Source organism: Bubalus bubalis, chromosome 20 (genome assembly GCF_019923935.1).
Source record: "Bubalus bubalis isolate 160015118507 breed Murrah chromosome 20, NDDB_SH_1, whole genome shotgun sequence".
Classification (NCBI taxonomy): Eukaryota; Metazoa; Chordata; class Mammalia; order Artiodactyla; family Bovidae; genus Bubalus; species Bubalus bubalis.
In genome coordinates, this window is record NC_059176.1 from 44266238 (window position 1) to 44289385 (window position 23148).

Sequence of the window (23148 nt, forward strand, 5' to 3'; positions counted from 1 at the left end):
AAGGGGCTCTCAAGAGTCTTCTCTAATACCACAGTTCAAATGCATCAGTTCTTTGGTGTTCAGCCTTCTTTATGGTCCAACTCTCACATCCATACATGACTACTGGAAAAATCATAGCTTTGACTATATGGACCTTATCTATTAGAGACAGAAATTTCTGTGTGTATATGTGGAAGAAAGGGAGTGAGGGAAATAATCCTTGGGTTTATCTATTGCAGATTCATATTTATTTATGTTAGTACAAAGTATAGAGGCTGCACTCTCAGGAAGGAGGCTTCAGCTTGGTGAGTCTACCCTGTATCCTCGGAGCCAGAGGGTCAGGCCACCATTGTTGGGGTGCACGAGAGATTCTGGTCCCAGTGAGAAAAAATCCACACAGTACAGGTTTAAGAGACCTTAACACTATGAAGGGTGTCTCTGTGAAGGGCACCCTGCCGGGCCATCTTGACCCCACCAGGGGCCAGCCCTGGGACTCAGGTCTCCTCAGGTCCAGGGATGGAATAAGAGCCCATGTCTTGGAGGTCAGAGGGAATAAAGTAGGCATTACTTTTTCCTTTTCCTTAGTCTCATTCCAGTGCTCTGTTGAAGTCTAGTCAATATGCAGTTTTGTGCTTGTCCTCAGTGTACAACGAGCTGATTCAGTTATGACAGATGCATTCAGCATATGTGTAGCTGTTTTTGTTTTGATTTTTTTCCATGGAGTTTATTGAACAAGGTCCAGTAAAGTTCTCTATTCTGATCAGCAGGTCCCTGTATCTCTATTTATTAGAGATACAGATTTTTTTGTACATGTGCAAGGAACCAAGGAAGGAAATAGTCCTTGTAGATTATCTATTCCAGCAACAGATTTCTATGTGTATATTAGAGATTTCTGTGTGTATATTATACTTCTGTGTATATGTGCAAGGAAGGAAGAAATCAAGGAAGGAAGGCCGGAAGTAAGCCTGGTAGATTAGCTTATACAGATACAGGTTTCTGGATATATGGTAGACATACAGATTTCAGTGCCTATGTGAAAGGGAGATAGGAAGGAAGGAGGAGATAATCCTTGTGGATTATGGAGACACAGATTTCTGTGTACGTTAGTACTGAATGCCTAATTCATCCCTGGCCCTTTCCTTTTTCTTTTTCATTTTTTTTTACTTTACAATATTGTATTGGTTTTGCCATACATCAACATGCATCCGCCACAGGTGTACACGTGTTCCCCATCCTGAACCCCCCTCCCACCTCCCTCCCCATACCATCCCTCTGGGTCATCCCAGTGCACCATCCCCAAGCTTCCTGTATCCTGCATCGAACCTGGACTGGCGATTCATTTCTTATATTATACATGTTTTAATGCTGTGTTGGTATTCTCAGAGTCTCTTTTTGTAAAATTAGTTCCCCTGTATCTCTCTTTTATTTTAAATTTTGTGTAGAAGGGTTAAGTTCAGTCACTCAGTTGTGTCAGACTCTTTGGGACCCCTGGACTGCAGCACACCAGGCCTCCTTGTCCATCACCAACTCCCGGAGTTTACTCAAACTCATGTCCATCGAGTTGGTGATGCCATCCAGCCATCTCATCCTCTGTCGTCCCCTTCTCCTCTCACCTTAAACCTTTCTCAGCATCAGGGTCTTCTCCAAGGAGTCAGTTCTTTGCATCAGGTGGCCAAAGTATTGAAGTTTCAGCTTCAGCATCAGTCCTTCCAATGAATATTCAGGATTGATTTCCTTTAGGATGGACAGGTTGGATCTCCTTGCAGTCCAAGGGACTCGCAAGAGTCTGCTCCAACACCATGGTTCAAAAGCATCAATTCTTCAGCGCTCAGCTTTCTTTATAGTCCAACTCTCACATCCATACATGGCTACTGGAAAATCTACAGCTTTGACTAGATGGACCTTTGTTGGCAAAGTAATGTCTCTGCTTTTTAATATGCTGTCTAGGTTGGTCATAACTTTTCTTCCAAGGAATAAACATCTTTAATTTCATGGCTGCAGTCACCATCTGCTGTGATTTTGGAGCCCAAAATGATAAAGTCTGTCACTGTTTCCACTGTTTCCCCATCTATTTGCCATGAAGTAATGGGATCAGGTACCATGATCTTAGTTTTCTGAATGTTGACTTTTAAGCCAACTTCTTACTCTCCTCTTTCACTTTCATCAAGAGACTCTTTAGTTCCTCTTTGCTTTCTTCCATAAGAGTGGTGTCATCTGCATATCTGATGTTATTGATATTTCTCCTGGCAATCTTAATTCCAGCTTGTGCTTCATCCAGCCCAGTGTTTCTCATGATGTGCTCTGCATACAAGTTAAACAAGCAGGGTGACAACACACAGGCTTGACGTACTCCTTTCCCGATTTGGAACCAGTCTGTTGTTCCATGTCCAGTTCTAACTGGTTCCTGACCTGCATACCAGTTTCTCAGGAGGCAGGTCAGGTATTCCCATCTCTTTCAGAGTTTTCCAAGTTTGCTGAGATCCACACAGTCAAAGGCTTTGGCATAGTCAATAAAGCAGATGTTTTTCTGGAACTCTCTTGCTTTTTCCATGATCCAGAGGATGTTGGCAATTTGATCTCTGGTTCCTCTGCTTTTTATAGATCCAGCTTGAACATCTGGAAGTTCATGGTTCATGTACTGTTGAAACCTGGCTTGGAGAATTTTGGGCATTACTTTGCTAGAGTGTGAGATGAGTGCAACTGTGTGGTAGTTTGAGCATTCTTTGGCATTGCCTTTCTTTGGGATTGGGCTGAAAACTGACCTTTTCCAGTCCTGTGGCCACTGCTGAGCTTTCCAAATTTGCTGACATATTGAGTGCAGCACTTTAACAGCATCATCTTTTAGGATTTGAAATAGCTCAACTGGAATTTTATCACCTCCACTAGCTTTGTTCATAGTGATGCTTCCTTAGTCCTAGTTGACTTCGCATTCCAGGATGTCTGGCTCTAGGTGAGTGATCACACCATCATGATTATCTGGGTTGTGAAGATCTTTTTTGTATAGTTCTTCTGTGTATTCTTGCCACCTCGTCTTAATATCAACTGCTTCTGTTAGGTCCATACCATTTCTGTCCTTTATTGTGCCCATCTTTGCATGTAAAGTTCCCTTGGTATCTCTAATTTTCTTGAAGAGATCTCTAGTCTTTCCCATTCTATTGTTTTCCTCTATTTCTTTGCATTGATCACTGAGGAAGGCTTTCTTATCTCTCCTTGCCATTTTTTGGAACTCTGTATACAAATGGGTATATCTTTCCTTTTCTCCTTTGCCTTTCACTTCTCTTTTCATAGCTGTTTATAAGGCCTCTTCAGACAACTGTTTTGCCTTTTTGCATTTCTTTTTCTTGGGGATAGTCTTGATCACTGTCTCCTGAACAATGTCATGAACCTCCATCTGTAGTACTTCAGGCACTCTACCAGTTCTAATCCCTTGAATATATTTTCACTTTCACTGTATAGTTGTAAGGGATTTGATTTAGGTCATACCTGAATGTTCTAGTGGTTTTCCCCACTTTCTTCAATTTAAGTCTGTATTTGGCAATAAGGATTTCATGATCTGAGCCACAGTCAACTCCTGGTCTTGTTTTTGCTGACTGTATAGAGTTTCTCCATCTTTGGCTGCAAAGAATATAATCAGTCTGATTTTATTGTTGACCATCTGGTGACATCCATATGTAGAGTCTTGTCTTATGTTGTTGGAAGAGGGCGTTTGCTATGACCAGTGCAGTAGAATGGTTATTATCTGCTATTTTCTTCCTCTCTCTCTGACTTCATTTAGTGTATGATCCTCCAAGGTCTACTGTTATGGCTACCAGGGGCATAATTTCCTAATTTCAGTAGCAGTTTTTAATGGCTGAGTAATAGTCTGTTGATATATACGCTACACCTTCTTTACTCTTTCATGTGTTCAGTGGATGTTTTCCTAGGTCTGTACTTGGCCGTTGTAAATAGTGCTGGAGTGAAAGTGGGGTGTTCATGTCTTTTTGAATGATGGCTTTATTTTTGGAATATTAGCACAGGTGAGGGTATATCAGATTCTAGGCTTAGCTTTTTGAAAGACTTGCTCTAGTATGCAAAGGCTGGCCTTCCTAGAGGCTGTTTGCAATGTCCATTCCACTGACCTTGTTGGAAGGGGATTCCGTCATCTGCTGATGCTCTCCCACATTTATTGTTTGTAGAATTGTGAGGATGACCATTCTGACAGGTAGGATTTGATATCTTGTTGTTTTAATTGGCATTTCTTCTATAATAATTAGGGATGCTGAACATCATGTCCTGTGGCCATTTGGATTGTTTTTTGCATTTTTTACCTTAAAGGGTGTGAGGAATATTTATGTGTTGCAATTGTCTTCTGGAGAGTCAGTTGTTTTTGGAATTTATTTCTGCAGTGCCCACCCCAGGAACTTTCCCCAGGGCAGCTGTCATTAATAGCCCTCTGCTGTTGCTGCTCAGTCCCTTCAGTCGTGTCCAACTCTGTGTGACCCCATAGATGGCAGCCCACTAGGCTCCCCCGTCCCTGGGATTCTCCAGGCAAGAACACTGGAGTGGGTTGCCATTTCCTTCTCCAGTGCATGAAAGTGAAAAGTGAAGGTGAAGTCGTTCAGTCGTGTCCGACTCTTAGCAACCCCATGGATTGCACCTACCAGGCTCCTCTGTCCATGGGATTTTAGCCCTCTAGGTCTTGTTATTTGGAGGTGACAGTGAGCCCTACTGATCAAGTTGTAGTTACAAGAAATGTCCATAAGGTGGCAGTAACTTCTTCATGCCCAACACTGGTTCCTTTGGCAGCCAGAACCTTAGGAAATGTTGGCTTCCTGCCTGAGCTGTAAATTAAAGTGCAACATGCCTGAGCCAACACCCAAGGGCTTGTATCTCAGTACTTCTTCCCCCTAAAGCTTCACCCCTCCCCTCAAGGCTCATTCCAACCTGGGCCACAGCCCCTGCTGAGGGGCTTAGGAGGCTGCACTTTCAGGAAGGAGGCTTGGGTGACCCCAGTACTGGGAGACTTGGAGGCTAGGTGACTTCTCTAAGGTCCTAGAAGTCAAAGGGCTGAATCATCATCTTTTGGTTTACTAGGGATTCTGGTGCCCATTAGGGCAAATAAGACAGAACAGGTTAAATAGAGGACTCAATTAAGGGCGCTCTGCTGGGCTGTTGGACCCCATTCTTGGCCAATCGTGGGTTCCGAAGCTGCTCAGACTCCAAGTATGGGATAGCAGCCCAAGTCTGGGAGGTCAGAGGAAATAAGCTAGGCATTGATTTTCTTTCCTTTTCTCAGTGCTAAGTGGGAATATAGTTGATTTGCCCTTTTGTTCTTGGCAGTATACAGCCATTTGATTGAGTTATGGTATATATTTACATATAGAATATCTGTTCTTTTTGAATTGTTTGCCATATAGCTTATTGCAGAATTTCGAGCAAAGTTTCCTGGCCTGAACATCAGGAGTACCACTTAGATATATGTGTCAACGTGGAAGGAAAGAGAGGAGGAGGTAATCCTTGTGGATTATCTATTAGAGATACAGATTTCTGTATGTACATTAGTACCCACCTCCTAATTCATCCCTGGACCTTTGCTTCTTTTTTGGAATCCTTTGCCTGTACTTGAATCTCAGAGTCTCTTTGTATTGTAAATTACTTCCTCTTTTTTTTTTTTTTTTTTAACATTTTCTGTAGAAGGGACGTGATCTGCTATTTTCTTCATCTGATGCTGACTTCGTATAGTGAATTCTCCTCCATAGTCCATCCATGTGGGGACCATTGGCATAAATTCATAATTTCAGTTGCGGTTTTTGAAGTATGAGTAATAGCCCATTAAATATATGTACCACATTTCTTTAAGATTAAGTCTGTGGACCTTGTCTTGGGTCTGCGTCTTGGCAACTAGAGGTACCACTGCAGTGAGCATTGGGGTTCATGTGTCATTTTGAGTGATGGTTTTTCATAATAACGGCAAAGGTGTGGATGTTGAAACCCTTGGTTTAGCTCTCTGGAAGTTTACTGTTCTGACCTCTGGAGCCTGTCTATTCAAGGAGTTGTTGCCAAAGTCTATTCCCTGGGGATGTGAAGAGGGGGTTCCATCATCTCCCTTCAAGAAGCCAGTGGAAACAGGTAAATTTCACTCTCACCCTTTAAGGGAATAAAGGAAAAAAAAAAACATAAAAACCATTCAGCAAGAAAACAGGATGTTCAGCAACCCTAATTATGACAGGAGGAATGGCAATCAAAATGACAAGTAATCAAATCCAATCTGACAGAAAGGCCATCCTGACTATCTGCAAATAGTAAATGATGGAGAGAACAGGGAGATGATGGACCCCGCGCCCCCTCCCTAATAAGTGCTGTGGGAGTGGATATTGGTAATAGACCCTAGAAAGGACAGCCTCTACAGGCCAGAACTAAAAATTTCAAGAGAGATAAGCCTAGGATTTTCATATCCACACGTGGGCCTCTGTTATGAAAAACCATCACTCAGAATGACACATGCACTGCACTGGTGCATAAAACAGCCAAAACAGAGACCAGGATGGAGCCCATCGGCAAATTAAATCTTACAGAAGTGTGTGCATATGTACAATGAGTCTTATTACTCAGACTTGAAAAACCGGCACTAAAATTATTAAAATAGGCCAATGGTGTCCCCCAGATGGACCTTTGAGCAACATACACTAAGTGAAGCCAGCAAATAACAAAAATGGCAGACAATATCCCTTCCAGGCAGAATAAGAAAGAGGTACCGAGGAAATAATGTAAGACACAGAAAGAAAGTTTGACTTTCAAATACAAAGAATTCCATTTTTTTTTTAAAAAAGGGAACTTACCAGGGATGAATTAGAAGGTTGCTACTAACCTATACACAAAAATCTGTACCAGTAATAGATAATCCACAAAATAGATAATCCACAAGGATTATCTCCTTCCTTCCTTCCATGTATGCCCTGAAATCTGTATTTCTAACATGCTTGTTGTCGTTTAATTGGTAAGTCGTGTCTGACACTTTGCAACCCCATGGATTGTAGCCCACAGGCTCCTCTGCCAATGGGATTTCCCAGGCAAGAATACTGGAGTGGGTTGCCATTTCCTTCTCCAGTATCTCTAACATACCCAGAGAAATAGGCATCTCTATTAGCTAATCCACAAGGATTCTCCTCTGCCTGCCTGCCTACTTGCCTTCCTTCCTAATTCATTCCTGATAGTTTCCATTTATTTATTTTTTTGGGAATCATTTGTGTTAGAATGTCAGATTCTCTTTTCGTGTTCTACACTACTTCCCCTGTACCTCTTTGTTATTTTGCCTAGAAGGGACATCGTCTGCCATTTTCTTTCTCCACTGCCGGCTTCACTTTAGTGTAGAATGCTCCAAAGTCCATCCTGTGGGGCCATTGGCCTGATCTCGTAATTTCAGTGGTAGTGTTTCAAGTCTGAGTAATAGCCCATTGAATATATGTACCACATTTCTTTTTTTTTAATTTATTTTAATTGGAGGCTAATTACTTTTCAATATTGTGGTGTTTTTTTGCCATACACTGACATGAATCAGCCACGGGTATTCATGTGTCCCCCATCCTGAATCCCCCTCCCATGTCCCTCCCCATCCCATCCCTCTGGGTTGTCCCAGTGCACTGGCTTTGAGTGCCCTTTTTCATGAATTGAACTTGGACTGGTCATCTGTTTCACATATGGTAATATACATGTTTCAATGCTATTCTCTCAAATCATCCCACCCTTGCCTTCTCCCACAGAGTCCAAAAGTCTGTTCTTAACATCTGTGTTTCTTTTGCTATCTTGCATATAGGGTTACCATCGTTCGAATTTCCATGTATATATATGCATTAATATACTGTGTTGGTGTTTTTCTTTCTGACTTACTTCACTCTGTAAATAGGCTCCAGTTTCATCCACCTCATTAGAACTGACTCAAAGGTGTTCTTTTTTTTATAGCTGAGTAATATTCCATTGTGTATATGTACCACAACTTTCTTATCCATTCATCTGCTGATGGACATCTAGGTTGCTTCCATGTTCTAGCTATTGTAAACAGTGCTGCATTAAAAATTGGGGTACATGTGTCTCTTTCAATTCTGGTTTTCTTGGTGTATATGCCCAACAGTGGGATTGCTGGGTCATATGGCAGTTCTATTTCCAGTTTTTTTAAGGAATATCCACACTGTTCTCCATAGTGGCTGTACTAGTTTGCATTCCCACCAACAGTTTAAATGAGTTCCCTTTTCTCCCCACCCTCTCCAGCATTTATTGTTTGTAGACTTTTGGATAGCAGCCATTCTGACTGGTGTGAGATGGTATCTCATTGTGGTTTTGATTAGCATTTCTCTGATAATGAGTAATGTTGAGCATCTTTTCATGGGTTTGTTAGCCATCTATATGTCTTCTTTGGAGAGATGTCTGTTTAGTTCTTTGGCCCATTTTTGATTGGGTCATTTATTTTTCTGGACTTAAGCTCCATGAGCTGCTTGTATATTTTTGAGATTAATTCTTTGTCAGTTGCTTCATTTGCTATTATTTTCTCCCATTTTGAGGGCTGACTTTTCACCTTGCTTATAGTTTCCTTTGTTGTGCAAAAGCTTTTACGTTTAATTAGGTCCCATTTATTTATTTTTGCTTTTATTTCCATTGCTCTGGGAGGTGGGTCATAGAGGATCTTGCTGTGATTTGTGTCAGAGAGTGTTCTGCCTCTGTCTTCCTTGTACCACATTTCTTTAGGATTTCATCTGTGGATGGACCTCTTCTCACGTCTGTCTCTTGGCACCTGGAGGTCCCACTGCAGTGAACGTTGGGGTGCATGAGTCATTCTGAGTGATGGTTTTTCATAATAGAGGCCCAAGTGTGGATATTAAATTCCTGGGCTTAGCTCTTTTGAAATTTTCAGTTCTGGCCTGCGGAGGCTGTCCTTTCTAGGGGCTGTTGGCAATGGCCATTCCCATGGCACTTGTCGGGGGTTTCCATCATCTTCCTGCTCTCTCCACCATTTACTGTTTGCTGACAGTCAGGATGGTTGTTCTGTCAGATGGGATTTGATTTCTTCTTGTTGATTTGATTGCCATTCCTCCTGTCATAATTAGGCTTGCTGAGCATCTTGCCTTCGGACTGATTTGGTTTGGTGTTTTTATCTTTTTTCCTTAAAGGGTGTGAGGAAAATTTACCTGTTGCCATTGGCTTCTTGAAAGCTGGCTGTTTTTGAAATTTATTTCTGCAAAACCTGCTGCGGGACCTCTCGTGAGGGCACTGTCCCTAAGGGCACCACAGGCCTTGTAAACTGGAGGTGCAGTTAGAATCCGGGGTCATGTTGTAGTTACAGGGAATGTCCACAAGGCGGCAGTACTTCATGGCCAACTGTTTGCACCTGCAACCAGAGCCTACGGTTTCAGAGCACAGATTTCAGTGCATACGTGAAAGGAAGGACAGACGGGGGGAAGGAGGAGATAATCCTTGTGGATTATCTATTTCAGACACATTTCTGTGTATACATTAGTACTGACCCCCCAGTTCATCCCTGACTCTACATTTCTCGCCCCCCTCTTTAGAATTCTGGGTTTGTGTTTACATCTCAGAGTCTCTATGTTATAAATGATTTCCTCTGTCTCTCTCTTTTTCCAGTTTAACCCTCCAGGACATCTTCTGCTATTTTCTTCCTCTGTTGCTGATTTCTCTTAGCATATTTTCCTCCAAGGTCCATCGCTGTGGGGACCATTGGCCTAATTTCATAATTTCAGTGTTGGTTTTTCAAGTCCGAGTAAAAGCACATTTTATATAGGTAACCACCTTTGTTTAAGATTTCATCTGTCATTGGACCTTATCTTGGGTCTGTGTCTTGACAATTGGAGGTACCACTGCAGTGAATGTGGGGTGCATTTTTCATTATGAATGATGGTTTTTCTTAATATAGGCCCATGTGTGGGTATTAGAATCCAGGTTCAACTGCCTTGAAATTTTTTTTTCTGGCCTGTGGAGGATGTCCCTTCAAGGGGTTATTGCCCATGTCTATTCCCAGGGAAAGTGAAATGGGGTTCCTTCATCTTGTTGCAGGAAGAAAGCCAATTCTGACTCCATGTTGAAAACTTTTTTTTTGACTTGCTTTTCATTACTTTACTTACTATAATCATACTCAATGGCTTGCTTGGAGGTCCCTATCCCCCTCCCTGACCGTAAACTAAAGTCCCTTTGTTCAGCTCAGGGAGAGATAATTTGTCCCTGCCCACCTGGAGATAGAAGAGAGTAATATACCCCTTCAGAAGGGTTTTCGTTCCCTTGGAAAAGTTTTGCAAGACTGAAGACTTTCTCACTTTACTTCCCCACTGAATCTCCCTCTCCTCCTGCCTTTTGACTTTAGTTCCTCCTTGGTTCTTTCTCTCTGGTCTATAAAACAACCTGGCATCCGGACCCCAGTAAGATGGTTAATTTGAGATGTTAACCTGCCATCTTCTCAGTCTGCTGACTCCCCGATTAAAGTCCCTTCCTTGCCTCAACATCTTATCTCTCGGATTCATTGCCTATCGTGCGGTGAGCAGAGTGAACTTGGACTCGGGAACAATTTGGCTTAGCCAGCCAGGACCTTTGCTGCTCATGGCTAGCCGGCCCCAATCAGGGAATACTGGGGCAAGACCCTAGCAACTGCTGGGACCATTTGTTGTCTTGAAGTTCTTTCCTTCAAGATTCCTTGAAGTGGCACCAGCTACCCGCAGCACTTGGCAGCTGAGACAAGGAACCAACAAACTTCTAGAGTCAAGGGACTCAATTTTGTTTGTAAGGTAAGTATACGCAATTCGATTGCTGGTTCATCCAGTATGATGTTTTGTGTGTCTTTTTGTGTTAAGAGCCAACGGGCTCAATTTTGGAGGGTAAGTCGCTCTGGTGAGCACACAGGAACACAGTTTCCCCTCAATCTGAGCTTTTCCTTTATGGAATAAGCAAATTTGGTTGGGTATCCATTTGCAGAGAGGAGGTGGTGTTGGACTCTACCCTGAACCGGTTCATTGGGAATTAGTCCTCATGGGGCATGCCCACCATAGTTACAATTACCTCAATTGTATGGTAAATTTATTTAACTGATTTGGGAACTGGCCCAGTTGGAACCAGTTCATTTGGGAGGTAAATCTTGTGGGGGTGGGTAGCCTAGTTGGAATTAGTTCACTTGTTTTATAGGGTAAATCATTTACCCGATCTGGGGATCAGTTCATCTGAATGCATCAATGCTGAATCTGTTGGTGCCAGTTTTGTTGGAATCTGTCTGGGTCTTCTGGGCTCGGCATTATACAGTGGATAAAAGTAGGAAAACTTTCAGCTATCATAAAGGAAAGATCTTTGGGGTGCACATTAGATATGTTAACATCAGAAGAACAAAGCCCCTGAATGGCTCAGAAATAAACAATCTGGCCTCATAATTCCCACAAGCTGAGTGTCAGTGTCTGCCTAGAGGCCTCATAGACAAGAGCTGAGCATCTGCCTCGAGGTCTCAGTCACACACAGGCTGAGCGTCAGTCCAAAGGTCTCATAGTTACACACAATCCGAGCGTCAGCAGAGATGCCAGTATATAGACACAGCCTTAGCATCTGCCTAGAGGCCTCATAGACACACACGTGCTGAGCATCAGCCTAGGGGCCTCATAAATATACAGGAGTTGAGTATGTGCCTAGAGGCCACATAGACACAAAAGAAGCCTCTGCCTAGAGGTCTATAGACACACCTGAGCTGAGTATCTACCCAGAGGCCTCATAGAGACATACGACCTGAGCATCTGCCCAGGGGCCTCATAGACACACACAAGCTGAGCAACTGACCAGAGACTTCATAGTCATACATCAGGTAATCATTTCACTAAGAGCCTCATTCCTCAGTTCAGTCACTCAGGCGTGTCCAACTCTTTGCAACCCCATGAATCGCAGCATGCCAGACCTCCCTGTCCATCACCAACTCCCGGAGTCTACCCAAACTCATGTGCATCGAGTCAGTGATGCCATCCAGCCATCTCATCCTCTGTCATGCCCTTCTCCTCCTGCCCCCAATCCCTCCCAGCAACACAGTCTTTTCCAATGAGTCAGCTCTTCACATGAGGTGGCTAAAGTATTGGAGTTTCAGCCTCAGCATCAGTCCTTCCAATGAACACCCAGGACTGATCTCCTTGCAGTCCAAGGGACTCGCAAGAGTCTTCTCCAACACCACAGTTCAAAAGCATCAATTCTTCGACACTCGGCTTTCTTCACAGTCCAACTCTCCCATCCATACATGACCACTGGAAAAGCCAGTCTTGACTAGACGGACCTTTGTTGGCCAAGTAGTGTCTCTGCTTTTGAATATGCTATCTAGGTTGGTCATAACTTTCCTTCCAAGGGGTAAGTGTCTTTTAATTTCATGGCTGCAGTCACCATCTGCAGTGATTTCGGAGCCCCCCAAATTAAAGTCTGACACTGTTTCCCCATCTATTTCCCATGAAGTGATGGGACCAGATGCCATGATCTTCATTTTCTGAATGTTGAGCTTTAAGCCAACTTTTTCACTCTCCTCTTCACTTTCTGCCATAAGGGTGGTGTCATCTGCAATCAGCAAAAACAAGACCGGGAGTTGACTGTGGCTCAGATCGTGAACTCCTTATTGCCAAATTCAGACTTAAATTGAAGAAAGTGTCTTCCTAGAGGCCTCTATATACACACAGGCTCAGCATCTGTCTGGATGCCTCATACTCACACAGGAGCTGAACATTAGCCTGGAGGTTGCTAGATAGAAATGAGCTGAGCCTCTGCCTAGAGGCCTCATAGTCAGTCACACACAAGCTGAGCATCAGCATAGAGGCCTCTAGTTAGATACAGGCAAGCTTCTGCCCAGGAGCCTCATAGAAACACTAGAGCTGAACATCAGCCTAGAGTCCTCGAGAGAGAAACGACCTGATCCTCTGTATAGAGGCCTCCTAGTCACACAACACCTGAGCATCAGCCTAGAGGCCTCCTAGACACACACACTGAAACCATACTCCCAGAAAACTAGTCAATCTAATCAAAATAGGACCACAGCCTTGTCTAACTCAATGAAACTAAGCCATGCCCATGGGGCCACCCAAGATGGGCAGGTCATGGTGGAGAGGTCTGACAGAATGTGGTCCACTGGAGAAGGGAATGGCAAACCACTTCAGTATTCTTGCCTTGAGAACCCCATGAACAGTATGAAAAGGCAAAATGATAGGATACTGAAAGAGGAACTCCCCAGGTCAGTAGGTGCCCCATATGCTACTGGAGATCAGTGGAGAAATAACTCCAGAAAGAATGAAGGGATGGAGCCAAAGCAAAAACAATACCCAGCTGTGGATGTGACTGGTGATAGAAGCAAGGTCCCATGCTGTAAAGAGCAATATTGCATAGGAACCTGGAATGTCAGGTCTATGAATCAAGGCAAATTGGAAGTGGTCAAACAAGAGATGGCAAGAGTGAATTTCGACATTCTAAGGATCAGCGAACTAAAATGGACTAAAATGGGTGAATTTAACTCAGATGACCATTATATCTACTACTGCGGGCAGGAATCCCTCAGAAGAAATGGAGTACCCATCATGGTCAACAAAAGAGTCCGAAATGCAGTACTTGGATGCAATCTCAAAAACGACAAAATGATCTCTGTTCATTTCCAAGGCAAACCATTCAATATCACAGGAATCCAAGTCTATGCCCCAACCAGTAATGCTGAAGAAGCTGAAGCTGAATAGTTCTATGAAGACCTACAAGACCTTTTAGAACTAACACCCAAAAAAGATGTCCTTTTCATTATAAGGAACTGGAATGCAAAAGTAGGAACACCTGGAGTAACAGGCAAATTTGGCTTTGGAATATGGAATGAAGCAGGGCAAAGACTAATAGAGTTTTGCCAAGAAAATGCACTGGTCATAGCAAACACCCTCTTCCAACAACACAAGAGAAGACTCTACACATGGATATCACCAGATGGTCAACAGCAAAATCTGATTATATTCTTTGCAGCCAAAGATGGAGAAGCTCTCTATACAGTCAGCAAAAACAAGACCAGGAGCTGACTGTAGCTCAGTTCGTGAACTCCTTATTGCCAAATTCAGACTTAAATTGAAGAAAGTAGGGAAAACCACTAGACCATTCAGGTATGACCTAAATCAAATCCCTTATGATTATACAGTGGAAGTGAGAAATAGATTTAAGGGACTAGACGATAGACTACCTGATGAAATATGGACGGAGGTTCATGACATTGTACAGGAGACAGGGATCAAGACCATCCCCATGGAAAAAAAAATGCAAAAAAGAAAAACAGCTGTCTGGGGAGGCCTTACAAATAGCTGTGAAAAAAAGAGAAATATCATGTATGAAACGAGTTGCCAGTCCAGGTTCGATGCACGATACTGGATGATTGGGGCTGGTGCACTGGGACGACCCAGAGGGATGGAATGGGTAGGGAGGAGGGAGGAGGGTTCAGGATGGGGAACACATGTATACCTGTGGTGGATTCATTTTGATATTTGGCAAAACTAATACAATTATGTAAAGTTTAAAAATAAAATAAAATTAAAAAAAAAAACAAACCAAAAAAAAAACAGAGGAAGCCTAACTCTGGATCCCCAAACCACAAAATCTTTCTGCTAAAAAATAAATAAATAAAAAAGAAAAGCAAAGGAGAAAAGGAAAGATATAAGCATCTGAATGCAGAGTTCCAAAGAATAGCAAGAAGAGATAAGAAAGCCTTCCTCAGTGATCAATGCAAAGAAATAGAGGAAAACAACAGAATGGGAAAGACTAGAGAGCTCAAGAAAATTAGAGATACCAAGGGAACATGTCATGCAAAGATGTGCTCGATAAAGGACAGAAATGGCATGGACCTAACAGAAGCAGAAGATATTAAGAAGAGGTGGCAAGAATACACAGAAGAACTGTACAAAAAAGATCTTCACAACCAAGATAATCACGATGGTGTGATCACTCACCTAGAGCCAGACATCCTGGAATGTGAAGTCAAGTGGGCCTTAGAAAGCATTACTACGAACAAAGCTAGTGGAGGTGATGGAATTCCAGTGGAGCTATTTCAAATCCTGAAAGATGATGCTGTGAAAGTGCTGCACTCAATATGTCAGCAAATTTGGAAAACTCAGCAGCGGCCAAAGGACTGGAAAAGGTCAGTTTTCAATCCAATCCCAAAGAAAGGCAATGCCAAAGAATGCTCAAACTACTGCACAATTGCACTCATCTCACACGCTAGTAAAGTAATGTTCAAAATTCTCCAAGCCAGACTTCAGCAATATGTGAACAGTGAATTTCCAGATGTTCAAGCTGGTTTTAGAAAAGACAGAGGAACCAGAGACCAAATTGCAAACATCCGCTGGATCATTGAAAAAGCAAGAGAGTTCCAGAAAAACATCTATTTCTGCTTTATTGACTATGCCAAAGCCTTTGACTGTGTGGATCACAATAAACTGTGGAAAATTCTGAAAGAGATGGGAATACCAGACTACCTGACCTGCCTCTTGAGAAATCTGTATGCAGGTCAGGAAGCAACAGTTAGAACTGGACATGGAACAACAGACTGGTTCCAAATAGGAAAAGGAGTACGTCAAGGCTGTATATTGTCACCCTGCTTATTTAACTTCTATGCAGAGTACATCATGAGAAATGCTGAGCTGGAAGAAGCACAAGCTGGAATCAAGATTGCCGGGAGAAATAGCAATAACCTCAGATATGCAGATGACACCATCCTTATAGCAGAAAGTGAAGAGGAACTAAGAAGCCTCTTGATGAAGGTGAAAGAGGAGAGTGAAAAAGTTGGCTTAAAACTCAGCATTCAGAAAATGAAGATCATGGCATCTGGTCCCATCACTTCATGGGAAATAGATGGGGAAACAGTGTCAGACTTTATTTTTTTGGGCTCCAGAATCACTGCAGATGGTGACTGCAGCCATGAAATTAAAAGACGCTTACTCCTTGGAAGAAAAGTTATGACCAACCTAGATAGCATATTCAAAAGTAGAGACATTACTTTGCCAACAAAGGTCTGTCTAGTCAAGGCTATGGTTTTTCCAGTGGTCATATATGGATGTGAGTGTTGGACTGTGAAGAAGGCTGAGTGCCGAAGAATTGATGCTTTTGAACTGTGGTGTTGGAGAAGACTCTTGCGAGTCCCTTGGACTGCAAGGAGATCCAACCAGCCCATTCTGAAGGAGATCAGCCCTGGGATTTCTTTGGAAGGAATGATGCTAAAGCTGAAACTCCAGTACTTTGGCCACCTCATGCGAAGAGTTGACTCATTGGAAAAGACTCTGATGCTGGGAGGCATTGGGGCAGGAGGAGAAGGGGACGACAGAGGATGAAATGGCTGGATGGCATCACTGACTCTATGGACGTGAGTCTGAGTGAACTCCAGGAGTTGATGGACAGGGAGGCCTGGTATGCTGTGATTCATGGGGTCACAAAGAGTCGGACACGACTGAGCGACTGAACTGAACTGAGACTCATACAAGATGAAGTGCTGCCCCCTAGAGGTCATTTCCTGTCACAACAGGCCTCAGGCAAGGTCCTGCCACAGGTATTGCAGAAATGAATTCCAAACACAACGGACTTTTAAGAAGCCAGTTTCAAAGGTCAATTTTCCTCATACCCTTTAAGGAAAAAAAAAAATAGAAAAAGAGAACCCAAATGGCCAATGACCAGATGCTCAGTGTCCCAAATTATTACAGGACTGATTCCGATCAAAAAGAAATCAAATCCCATCTAACAGAATGGCTATCCTAATTGTCTGCAAAGAGTACATGGAGGAGAGAGCCAGGAGATGATGGGACACCTCCTTCACATTCCCTGCAAACAGACATTGGCAACAGTCACTTGAAGGGACAGCCAAATAAAAGTCAAGAGAGCTAAATCTAGGATTCTAAAACCCACACCTGGGCCTACACTACAAAAAACCGTTATTCAAAATGACACATGAACCCCAACCTTCACTGCAGGGGTACTGCCAAGACACCCAAGAAAAGGTCCACTGACAGATTAAACTTAAGCAAATGTGGTACATATATAGAAGGGGCTTTACTCAGACCTGAAATATCGCCACTGAAATAATGAAATTATGCCAGTGGTCCCCACAAGGATGGCTCTTGGAGGAAAGTACAGTAAGTGAAGTCAGCAACAGAGGAAGAAAATAGCCGATGATGTCTCTTGGGGGCAAAATTGAAAGAAAAAAAATAAAGATACAGAGGAAGTAATTTACAACATAAAAAGAAACTCTGAGATTCAAACATAAAGAATTCAAAAAAGAAAGCAAAGTGCCAGGGATGAATTAGGAGGTTGTTACTACCCTATGCAGAGAAATTCTATAATAGTAATCCACAAGGATTATCTCCTTCCTTCTATATGTGTACTGAAATATGTATCTCTGTCGTTGTTGTTTGGCCTCTAAGTTGTGTCCCACATGTTGCAAACCCCGTGGACTACAGCCCACCAGGCTCCTCTGCCCATGGCATTTCCCAGGCAAGAATACTGGACTGGGTTGCCTTTTCCTTCTCTGATATCTCTAACATACCCACAGAAATATGTGTCTCTATTAACTCATATATAAGGATTATCTTTCGCCTTCTATACTTCCTTCCATTCATTCTTCTTTCCTTTGTTCTGAACACATATACAGAGAAATATTTATCTTTAACATAGACAGTGAAATCTGTAGCTGTAACAGATAATCCATAAGGATTATTACCTTTCTTTGCTCCTTGCACATGTACAAGGAAACTGTACCTCTAATAAATGTCCCATAGGGATCTGGAGAAGGCAATGGCACCCCACTCCAGTACTCTTGCCTGGAAAATCCCATGGACAGAGGAGCCTGGTAGGCTGCAGTCCAAGGGGTCGCTAAGAGTCAGGCACGACTGTGAGACTTCACTTTCATGCATTGGAGAAGGAAATGCCAACCCACTCCAATGTTCTTGCCTGGAGAATCCCAGGGACAGGGGAGTCTGGTGGGCTGCCGTCTATGGGGTCGCACAGAGTCAGACACGACTGAAGCGACTTAGCAGCAGCAGGGATCTGATATTCAGCACAGAGAACTTTACTCAACTTTGTTCAATAACCTCGATGGCAAAAGAATCAATAAAAAATACTATAGCCTATATGTATATGCTGTAGCTGAATCAGTCCATTGTACCCTGTGGACAAGGACAAAACTGCAAACCAACTAGATTTCAACATAGCATCAGCATGAAATTAAAGGAAAGGAAAGTAATGCTGAATATCTGCCCCGAGTCTATAGATCCTAGTTTGTTCCCTGAGACCTGCTTGACTTAGGATGCTATCTGAATCCTGGCACCCGAGTAGGCTTCAGTTCCAGGGCTGGATTGGAGTGGGGTTGAGACAGCCGAGCAGGGTGTCCTTCATATGAGCCCCCTTAAACCTGTACTGTCTGGTATGCCCTGACTGGGCCCAGAGTCCCTAGTGCACCCAAATACTAATAGCCTGACCCTCTGACTTGGAGGAACATGGAAAATCATCCAGACCCCAGGTCTCTTGGTCCTGGGGTCTGCAGCTCAAGACTCCTCCTCGAGAGTGCCGCCTCCTAGGAACCTCAGCAGGGAGCGGTGCCCCAGGTAGGAATGAGGCTAGAGGGGAGGGAGGGGTGAAGCTTCATGGGGAAGGAGTCCAGAGATACAAGCCCTTGGGTGTTTGCTCAGGAACATTCCACTCTAACTCATAGCCCAGGAAGCCGACTTTCCCTAAGGCTCTGGTTCCAGGTGGAGCCAGAGTTGGGCGTGAAGAAGTGCTGCCGCCTTGTGGACATTTCCTGTAACTACAACTTGCGCATCAGCGCTGACTGGCAGCTCCAATTCAAAAGGCCTGTGGGGCAGTTAATGACAGCTGCCTCAGGAAAGGTCCTGCCACAGGTACTGCAGAAATGATTCCAAACACAACCGACTTTCAAGAAGGCTATTTCAGAGGTCAACTTTCCTCACACCCTTTAAGCAAAGAAAAAAAGAAGAGAGAAAAAGAACCCAAATGGCTACAGGACAAGATGTAGATAAGAGCTGAGAGTCTTTCTAGATGCCCATAGTCTCACACGAGCTGAGCATCAGCCTTGAGGCCTCTAGAGAGACACGGGCTGAGCGTCTGCCTGGAGGTGTCATAGACACAAGGAGCTAAAAGTCTGCCCTGAGGCCTCATAGTCACACACGAGCCGAGTGTCTACCTAGAGGCCTGTTCTTGCCTGGAGAATTCATGAAAAGAGGATCCCAGCGGGCTTCAGCCCTTGGGGTCCCATAGAGTCAGAATAGATTCTTCAGAAGCACATAATGTTCAGCACAGGGAGCTTATTGGACCTTGTTTAATAACCTCCCTGGCAAATAATTGAAAAAAGAACAGATATGCGGTATGTATATGGCATAACAGAATAAGGAGCCTGTATACTGACAATAAGAACAAAACTGCAAATCAAATATAGGGCTACATTGTATCAGCATGAGATTAAAGAACAGAAAAGAGTGATGCCTGTTTTATTCCCTCTGATGTCCCCGACATGTGCTGTTTGCCATACCTGGACCCTGAGCAGGCTTGGGTCCCGTGACTAGATTGGAGAGGGGCTGACACAGCAGGGCCAGGTATCCTTTTTGAGCCCCCCCTTAAACCTGTACTATCCGGATTGCCCTGGCTTGGATTATAGACCCTAGTGCATCAAAAATGGTAGCCTGAGCCTCTGACCACGAGAACTTTTGAAAATTCACCTGGCCTCCAGGTCCCCTAGTGATGGGGTCTCTTGCTGAAGCCTCTTTTCTGAGAGTACAGCCTCCTAGGCATTTCAGCAGGGAGCAGTTCCCCAGGTTGGGATGAGTCTGAAAGAGAGGGGTGAAGCCTTAACGGGAAAAAGTAGCAAGACACAGGCATTGAGTGTTTGCTCAGGCGAGTTCCACTCTAATTCTCAGCCCAGGAAGCCACCTTTCCCAAAGGCTCAGTTTGCCTGAAGAACCAGAGTTGGACATGAAACAGTGCTGCTGCCTTTTCCTATAACTACAACTTAAACATCTTGCTTACTAACAACTCCAATTGACAAGTTCTGTGAGGTTGCTAATGACGGCTGCCCTCAGGAAAGGTCCTGGGGTAGGTATTGGAGAAATAAATTCCAAACATGACTTTCAAGAAGCCAATTGCAACAAGTACGTTTTCTTCACACAATTTAAGGATGAAAAATAATTCCCAAACGGCCACAGGACAACATGCTCAGTATCCCTAATTATTACAGGAGGAAAATCAATCAAAATAGCAAGAAACCAAATCACACTAGTCAGAATGGCCATTCTAAGAAGTCCACAGACAATAAATGCAGCAGACAGCCGGAAGGAGATGTAACACCTGCCTCCTCTACCTGACACAGTCCGTGAGATGGACACTGGCAACAGACACTGAAAGGAGAGTATCTGCATGCCGGGGGTGGGGGGGAGGGTGGACTTTCAAAGGAGCTAATCCTAGGATCTGATATACCCACACCTGGTCATATATCTCAGGAAAACTATCATTTAAAAAGACCCACGCACCCCACGTTCACTTCAGCAGTACTTACAGGAGCCAGGAAACAGAGCCAAGCAAATGTCCACTGACAGATAAAAATCTAAATAAAAAGTGGTACATGTATACAATGGACTATTACTTAGCCTTGAAAAGCCACCACTGAAATTATGAAATTATGCCGAAAGTCACTACAAGGATGAACCTTGGGGGATCATACACTAAGTGAAGTTACTGAGACAGAGGAAGACAAAAGAATATGATATCCCTACAGGCAAAATTTTTAAAACATATGAAGGAAAATCATTTAAAACTCAAAAAAACTTTCCCTGGGAATTCAAACACAAACTAACAATTCCCCAAAAGTAACAGTAAAGGGGCAGGGATAAATTCAAAGGGTCACAACTAACATACACGGGAATCTGTATCTGTAATAGGTAATCCACAAGGATTATATTTTTCCTTTCTTTCATCCTTCCAAATTACACAGAAATCTTCATATCAAAATATACACAGAAAATGATATCTGTAATAGATAATTCACAAGGATTATCTCCTCCCTTCCTTCCTTTCACAAATACAAAACATCTGCATCTCTAAAGGTAATCCTGATGGACACGATTTTCAGCAGATGATACTTTCCTAAGCCTTCTGAAATAATCTCTGTGGAAAATGAATCCCCCAAACAAGAGATATGTTGTATGTGTATGTCATAATTGAATCAGACAGTTGCCCATTGACAAGAAGCACAAAACTGGTGAGTAAAGAAAAGTAAAAGAAAAGGAATGTCCATTTTGTTACCTCCAACCTCCCTGACTCGGGCTGCTATCCCATCCCTGGAACCTGAGCAGGCTTGGGTCCCACTGCTGGACTGGTTGGGGCAGATAGCTGGACAGGGTGCCTTTAATTGAGGCCCCACTTAAACCTGTATGGTCTGGTTGGCTTGGTTGTGAACAAAGTCCCCAGTGCACCCCAAAGATGGTGGTCCAACCATCTGAGCACCAGGACCTTGGAAAAGTAACCTAGCCTCCAGGTCTCTGGGTGCTGGGGTCCCCAGTTCAAGCTTCCTTCCTGAGAGTGCAGCCTTCTGGGCACCTCAGCAAGGTGCTGTGGCCCAGGGTGGGAGGATATAGAGGGGAGGGTGAAGCTTTAGGGGGAAGAAGCAGTAAGACACAAGTCCTCGGGTGTTTGATCAGGCACTTTCCACCCTAATTCACAGCCCAGGAAGCTGGTTTTCCCTAAGGATCTCATTGCCCAATGAAGCAGGGTTGGGCATGAAGAGCTGCTGTGTTGCCTTGTGGATATTTCCTATAACTACACTTTGACCTGAAGTGCTTAATTGCAGGTGTAATTCACAGGTCTGGGGGTCTATTAATGACAGCTGTCCTCAGGAAAGGTCCTGGGGTGGGTATTGCAGATATAAATTCCAAACACAGCTGACTTTCAAGAAGCCAACTGCAACAGGTAAATTTTCCTCACACTCTTAAAGGAAAAAAAAAAAAAAAAAAACCCAAAATGCCCAAAGGACAAGATGCATAGCATTCCTAATTATTACAGGAAGAATGACAAAATTGCAACAAATATCACACTACACCAGTCAGAATGGCCATCCACACAAGTCTACAAGCAACAAATGTAGGAGAGAGCCGGCAGGTGAGGGAACCCCCATACACAGTTGGTGGGAATGCACATTTGGCTACAGTCACTAGAAAAGACAGTCTCTGCATGTCAGAAGTTAAAGTTTCAAGAGAGTTAAACCAGGGTCTGACATTCCCACACCTGGGCTATATCCTGAGAAAACCATCATTCAAAAAGATACATGAACCCCATTGTTAACTGCAGCATTACTTACAATAGACAAGACACAGAAACACAATATTTCCACCCACGGCTTAAAACTTAAGATGTTGTACATATTAACCATGGACTATTACTCAGCAAAAAAAAAAAAAAAAAAAAGCACCACTGAAATTGTGATATTAGGCCACTGATCTCCACAAGGGTGGACCTTGGAGGATCATACACTAAGTGAAATTTGCAGGACAAAGAAAGAAAATAGCAGATGAAGACCTTCTAGGCAACATAAGAAGAAATGAAAAAGGAACTAACGACAACACAAAAGGATCCTCTGAGAATTCAAACACAAGAAAAGAATTAAAAAAAAAAAAAAAAAGGTGGCCAGGATGCATTCGGAATAGGTTGGGACTAACATATACACAGAAATCTGTTAGTCCAACATATACCGTGAAATCTCTGTCTGTAATAGAAACTGCACAAGGATCTGATGTTCAGCAAATGGAACGTTCCTCTACCTTCTGCAATAACCATTATGGAAAAAGAATTCAAGAAAGCACAGATATGTTGTATGTATACATCATAACTGAAAAAAGCAGCCATACACTGATCACAAGCACAAAACCACAAATCAACTATATTCCAACATGGCAAAAGCATAATTACAGAAAAGAAAAGGAAATAAAAGAAGAATCTATTTCATTGCCTCTTGCCTCCCTGACATGGGCTCCAATCCCATTCCTGGAGCCTGAGGAGGCTTGCTTCCTATGGACTGGGGTGGGGTCATGACATCAGGAAGTGTGCCCTTAATTTAGACCCCTATGACACCTGTACTGTCTGGTATCCTCCGGCTGAGACCACACGCCCCAGGGCACCTAGAGA

General features: G+C 43.3%; 2 long non-coding RNA genes across 4 annotated transcripts in view; one reads left to right on the top strand and one right to left on the bottom strand.

Moving 5' to 3' along the window:
* Nucleotides 1-20248, top strand: part of LOC123330802 — a 51906-nt gene extending 31658 nt beyond the window's left edge. Inside the window, exons 4-5 of one of the 3 annotated variants that reach the window (XR_006546979.2) lie at nucleotides 10647-10742; nucleotides 19893-20248. This is a non-coding gene — a long non-coding RNA (uncharacterized LOC123330802). Of the gene's footprint in view, nucleotides 1-10646; nucleotides 10743-16670; nucleotides 16932-19892 lie in introns of those variants that run through there. The other 2 variants (XR_006546975.2, XR_006546978.2) reach the window with 2 other exon arrangements.
* The window catches only part of LOC123330803, a 57742-nt gene continuing 39850 nt past the window's right edge, over nucleotides 5257-23148 (bottom strand). The window contains exon 3 of the long non-coding RNA XR_006546980.2: nucleotides 5257-6105. This is a non-coding gene — a long non-coding RNA (uncharacterized LOC123330803). The remainder of the gene's footprint in view (nucleotides 6106-23148) is intronic.